Here is a 6,796-nt window from a genome sequence, read left to right as displayed (position 1 = left end):
TTTGCTACAGCCCTACAAGTCCCTGGTGAGACCACACTTGGAATTTTGTGTCCAGTTCTGGTCGCCCTACTATAGGAAAGACCGGGGCTTTGGAGAGGGTGCAAAGAAGGTTTACAAGGATGCTGCCTGGACTGGAGGGCTTGCCTTATGGAGAAAGGTTGAATAAGCTTGGACTTTTCTCTCTGGAGAGAAGGAGGAAGAGAGGAGACCTGATCGAGGAGTACAAAATAATGAGAGGAATAGATAGAATCAATAGCCAGAGACTTTTCCCCAGGGCAGGATTGAGTGGTACGAGGGGTCATAGTTTAAAGATATTAGGAGGAAGATATAAAGGAGATGTCAGAGGAAGGTTCTTTATGCAGAGAGTTGTGAATGCATGGAATGTATAGCCAGTGGTGGTGGTGGAAGCAGAGTCATTAGGGACATTTAAGCGACTGCCTGACATGCACATGGATAGCAGTGAGTTGAGGAGTGCGTAGGTTAAGTTACTATATTTTACATTAGGATTAAACCTAGGCACAACATCATAGGCCAAAGGGCCTGTTCTGTGCTGTACTTTTCTATGTTCTAGTTCCCTTCCTCAACTGTTCTGCTGTTACAGAGAAGGGCCATATTATGTCAGAGAAATTATGGACTAGAATTTAGCTAATAGCAAGGAAATATTTCTAACTAATCATGAAGAAAACTTTTATAAGCCAATAAAAACAGAGTTAAATATCATTCAACGAAATCTGATTTCTTTTTAGCAGCATGGCTAACCATGTGAAAAAGGTGGTAGGTATTTGGCTTTTTACTGTTAAGGGATTTCATTCTGTAGAAATATAGAATCACTGACAACAACTTTTTACTTTCTATACTGTTCTATGTATGTACAGACTCCTACATTGTTCTTAATTTTGGTGGAAATGTCCTTCATCAAAAATGGTTTCGTAACTCGACAACTGGCCATGTTCTGAAAGATCTGCGAGAGAAGGACTGTGGCAAGTAAAGAGGGAGCCAGCAGAATGAGGTAGTACTGTTCTGTAAAATATTCTGATATGTCAGGTCGCAGGAAAACCTCAAATTATAATTAATCCTGCATCTTTAATACTCATTCTATGTTTTGAAGAACCATTCAATCAAGTATTAGTGAATTGCTTATTACATCCTGAAAATTTTTAGACATAAAAATAGTGGGATAGTATAGGGGGACGAGCTGAGAATAGTTCACAGGTCGGCACAACATTGAGGACCGAAGGGCCTGTTCTGCGCTGTATTGTTCTATGTTGTATGTTCTATAAAGATAGAACATTGATCTGATTAAATTTTAAATTGGTAGCCCATAATGAGTAAAATCCCAAATTAATGAATTAATTTTTCCACTATTACCTTTGCTGTAATTGTCCTTAAAGGAATAGGTTCTGGAGGTTAAGTTGTCACATCCACAGTTCTAGTGATGCACCAGTCTTGAAGTAAAACACACTTCATTCAGAAACTATAATTAAGATACAACAAAAGTAAGAAGAAATTGGAATGACAACTCGAATGAGAAACTTAACAGAATAATAGATTAGTTAACTTAACAGAATAATAGACCGCCAAACAGTAAAGTCATAGAGATTACAGCATGGAAACAGACCGTTCAGTTCAACTCGTCCATGCCGACCAGATATCCCAACCCAATCTAGTCCCACCTGCCAGCATCTAGCCCAAATCCCTCCCAACCCTTCCTATTCATACACCCATCCAGATGCCTTTTAAATGTTGCAATTGTACCAGCTTCCACCACTTTCTCTGGCAGTCCATCCCACACATGCACCACCCTCTGCATGAAAATGTTGCCCCTTAGGTCTCTTTTATATCTTTTGCCTCTCATCCTAAACCTATGCTTTCTAGTTCTAGACCCCTCACCTCAGGGAAAATACCTTGTCTACTTACCTTATCCATACCCCTCATGATTTTATAAACCTCTGTAAAGTCACCCCTCAGCTTCCAACGCTCCAGGGAAAACACCTGTAGCCTATTCAACCTCTCCCTATAGCTCAAATCTTCCAACCCTGGCAACCGTGTAAATAGTTTCTGAACCTTTTTCAAGTTTCACAACATCCTTCCAATAGGAGACCAGAATTGCATGCACCATTCCAAAAGTGAACTAACCAATATCCTGTACAGCTGCAACATGATCTCCCAACTCCTGTACTCAATACTCTGATCATTGAAGGAAAGCCTACCAAATGCCGCCTTCACTATCCTATCTACCTGAGACTCTACTTTCAAGGAGCTATGAACTTGCACTCCAAGGTCTCTGTTCGTGCTACATTTCCCAGAAAATCCATCACCACCTACATTTTCCAAACAGCATACTTGTTTGAAATGGGGATAGCCACAGGAGACTCATGCATTACCTATCTACCTCTCTTACCTTTCCTGGAGTTAACCCATCTATCTGTAACTTTTCTCCCTTCCTAAAACTGCCATCCATCACATCCCCTTGCTTTTGTAAATTCCTCATTACCTCTACCTCTAACTGTCTCTCCAGCTAATCCATTCAATCTGACAGGATTCGCATCCAACGGCAGTTATTGCAGATATAATCCTCAGTAACACATAAACTCTCCCTAAACTCCCACATCTGACCAGAAGAGCATATCACTCTACTGAAGGCCATTTTTGCTTCTTTCAATCAACAGACTCAGAAATAGCATTGTTTATTCCTCTACAAAACACTGCTCAAGGTTAATTTAATACTTATGGTTTATATTTTTAAGTTTAATCAAGAGACATATCTCAATATAAGATATAATTAAGAAAAAAAACACTCTACTCACTACTGCAGACTTACTATAAGGCCACACTTATCTGTTTCTGTGTTGTGACCTCTCCCAAACAGGTCCCTCCAAGATTAGTTGTAAATTTTCCTGTTTGTTAATTTCCCCAGCCACACTCCAATGTCCAGTGATACATGAATTCAAACAGCAAAAACATTAACTGTTCAAGTTCACTGCTGTATCAGTTAGCAGTGTTGTCTGTCTGTCTGTCTCTCTCTCTCTCATGCACTGCTTGAAGAAGAGTCACAGGATCTGCACTGTTAACTCTGATTTCTCTTCACAGACGCTGCCAGACCAGCTGAGCTTTTTCAACAACTTTTGTTTTTGACGCTGTTTACTTTATTGGATTCAAATAGACAGCTTTTCACCTCTGTCTGAAATACTCTCCTTTCTCTCTTTATTACTTTAATACTCTCCTTAGAAGAAAGACCAGGACAAAATATACTTCTTAAAGCCATAATATTGTTATAATAAGAAATATTTTTATGTCTGGCAATTTCACAAAAACCAGTGAGGTAACTTTGTATTGATCATAATGGCTGAGGGTGATATTAACTAGGATTTGGAAATAATGCCATCTTTTGCATCTATTTGAATCGGTATGCAAAACTCTTAAGCAACCATGAGTCATAGTGCAGGAAGGAGAAAGAGTGCTTGTTGTCATGGTGCAATGATAACAACTTCTCTCTTAATGTCTCAAAGCAAAAGAAGTGATAATTGACTTTAGGAAGAAAGGAAAAGGAGACACCCCATCTACATCAATGGAGCTGAGGTGGAGAGGTTTGAGACCCTTAAGGTTTGAGGTGTGATGATGTGGGTGGCACAGTGGTTAGCACTGCTGCCTCACAGCACCAGAGACCCAGGTTAAAATCCCGCCTCAGGTGACTGACTGTGTGGAGTTTGCACATTCTCCCCGTGTCTGCGTGGGTTTCCTCCGGGTGCTCCGGTTTCCTCCCACAGTCCAAAGATGTGCAGGTCAGGTGAATTGGCCATGCTAAATTGCCCGTAGTGTTAGGTGAAGAGGTAAATGTAGGGGTATGGGTGGGTTGCGCTTTGGCGGGTCGGTGTGGACTTGTTGGGCCGAAGGGCAATGTAAGTAATCTAATCTAATCTAATCTCAACCAACAATCTGTCCTGGACCTCCTATTTAGATGCGATGATCAAGGAGGAATAACAACAGCTGTTATTCCTCAGGTCGCTTAGGAAATTCAGCATGTGCACAAGGACCCTCACCAACGTTTACAGATGCACCATAGAAAGCAACTGCTCTGCCCAGGACCATAAGAAACTACAGAAACCTGTGTGTACAGCCCAGACCATCACAGAGGCCCACCTCTCATCCAAGTAAAGGCACTTCTCATTGCAGCTGAAAGGCAGCCAACATCATCGAAGACCCCTCCCACTCTGGTAATGCTTTCTTCCATCAGGCAGAAAATACAGAGGCTTGAACACATGCACCAATAGGTTCAAGAACAGCTCCTTCCCTGCTGTCATTAGACTGCTGAATGGACCTGTCTAATTTCAAATCTAATGTTGATCTTACTTTTATGCATCTCCTGTGCCATCATAATCTTTTTTGCCTCACTCTAAGTACCCTTATGATTTGTATGTCCTTGTTTGCTACAATCTGCCTGTACTGCTCGCAAAGCAAAACCTTTCATTGCACGTAGGTACAATCAATCAATAAACAATAAATCAAGGTGACCCCTCAAACAATGTTGTACTCCCTTAATACTGCAATCTCCCATGGTGAGATTCACATTCTTATTCCTGGAACATTAGCCCAGAATTCTGGATTACTTGTCCATGAGGTTACCACTACACAAACACTTCCCCTGAATTTATTCTTTTGATGTTTCTAAGATTTTCAATTGGCCATCCAAATAGCTCATCTTACATAATGCTGTGACATTATGAACTGGATCCTCTTAGTTGTATTAAGACCATTTTAATTTTTGGGATGTGTACACAAAAAAATTGAAATTAATGCTTTAAAACTAGGGACTGTGAAAGGAGATGTAGATTTGGTAAATGCAGTTACAAGAATAAGGTGGGGGCATGCGTCTGGATGGGATGTCTCTTCAGAGGGTCGGTGGGCCTGCTTCCACACTATTGGGCTTCTATGATTTTTAAAAAGAATTACTGGAACTCATTGATTACGTTTTTCCAACAGAGGGCAGGTGGGAGGATGTTAGGCATCTTGGGTTTGTGTGTGTTTTCACGGTGTTTTGCCAGTGACAGATTATTGATTGGTTCTTCAATTAGGACCAGTTGCATGTGTTCAGGAATACTCAGCACAGTAATAAGCTCTTGACTGGTTCCTGGTCAAGTGGCTGCCACTTTTTGTTTGGGCTACGCAGCAGAAACATTTAGCCTATAATAGAGAAAACATCTCTTTCTCTCTTGTTTGAGTGGTGAAGTAAAACAAATTATAGCAGCTCGCTACTCTCTGTAATCAGGATTGGTGCCAGAACTGTACTTCACTGACTTCTCTTTGTTCCTTCCCCACCCATAATTTTTTGTCTCTTGCCTTGTCTCTTTGTGTGCCTGGTTATATTTGTATGGGAGTTATTTCTTTTTAATGAGGTAGACTTTAAGTTATAAGTTAGCAATTTGTGTTTCTTTTCTGACATTGGTTAAAATCAATCTGCAAATAAATAGTTGTTTTCTCAAGTATAGAATCCCAATAAGTATTTCCTTTTAACTTGGGTTTGTCAGTCAGGTAAATTGGGTACTTTGAATAGTTAGCTAAAATCTTTTAGAGAATTTGTGATGACTAGGAAAATAAATGCTTGACTTCCAGCACACTACCCCAATGAGTCATAACAGTTGGCATAGAGACAGGTTCTTTGCTGAATTGAGGATGGTTCATGGGCTGTTGAACCTGGAAGACCAGTAGGAAGCCTTCCAGACTGAAGGAGCAGCAGGTTTTAATAGAAGGTCTGAAAGTATAAGGGAATGGATCTTACATTTTATTTGACTAAATACAAGTTGCACTGTTTTTCTTTGTAGGGTCTTAGGTCACGAAGCCAGGCAGGATTTCTTGCTTTCTCTTACTTAATTTGTCTCTTTAATTTCCCACTATGCCACTATAGCATCTCTCACATCCGATTTCTACCCCAACTTAGCCCACACCATTCCCAGAAAAACTTGCCACTCAGCAGCAGCACGGTGGCACAGTGGTTAGCACTGCAGCCTCACAGCGCCAGAGACCTGGGTTCAATTCCCGACTCAGGCGACTGTCTGTGTGGAGTTTGCACATTCTCCCCGTGTCTGCGTGGGTTTCCTCCGGGTGCTCCGGTTTCCTCCCACAGTCCAAAGATGTGCAGATCAGGTGAATTGGCCATGCTAAATTGCCCGTAGTGTTAGGTAAGGGGTAAATGTAGGGGTATGTCGGTGTGGACTTGTTGGGCCGAAGGGCCTGTTTCCACACTTAATGTAATCTAAAAGACTGGAATCCCTTGCATCTACGCCATCTTTAAAAGCTCGTTGTGCACCTGAATGAGAACTGGCATTCCACAAATGTCATAGAGATGTACAGCATGGAAACAGACCCTCCGGTCCAACCCATCCATGCCGACCAGATATCCCAACCCAATCTAGTCCCACCTGCCAGCATCCGGCCCATATCCCTCCAAACCCTTCCTATCCATATACCAATCCAAATGCCTCTTAAATGTTGCAATTGTACCAGCCTCCACCACGTCCTCTGGCAGCTCATTCCATACACTTTCTGTGTGAAAAAGTTGCCCCTTAGGTCTCTTTTATATCTTTCCCCTCTCGCCCTAAACCTATTCCCTCTAGTTCTGGACTCCCCGATCCCAGGGAAAAGACTTTGTCTATTTATCCTATCCATGCCCCTCATAATTTTGTAAACATCTATAAGGTCACCCCTCAGCCTCCAACGCTCCAGGGAAAACAGAGCTGAAAATGTGTTGCTGGAAAAGCACAGCAGGTCAGGCAGCATCCAGGGAACAGGAGAATCGAAG

The 6,796-nt window shown here is 41.7% G+C and overlaps 1 long non-coding RNA gene across 1 annotated transcript in view; it reads left to right on the top strand.

Moving 5' to 3' along the window:
* The first annotated feature begins 512 nt into the window (after positions 1-512).
* The window catches only part of LOC122553471, a 12,036-nt gene continuing 5,752 nt past the window's right edge, over positions 513-6,796 (top strand). Inside the window, exons 1-2 of the long non-coding RNA XR_006312727.1 lie at positions 513-1,009; positions 3,959-4,214. This is a non-coding gene — a long non-coding RNA (uncharacterized LOC122553471). The remainder of the gene's footprint in view (positions 1,010-3,958; positions 4,215-6,796) is intronic.

Source organism: Chiloscyllium plagiosum, chromosome 10, assembly GCF_004010195.1.
Source record: "Chiloscyllium plagiosum isolate BGI_BamShark_2017 chromosome 10, ASM401019v2, whole genome shotgun sequence".
Classification (NCBI taxonomy): Eukaryota; Metazoa; Chordata; class Chondrichthyes; order Orectolobiformes; family Hemiscylliidae; genus Chiloscyllium; species Chiloscyllium plagiosum.
The sequence above is the reverse complement of the archived record's forward strand: the minus strand, read 5'-3'. Positions and strand labels throughout refer to the sequence as shown.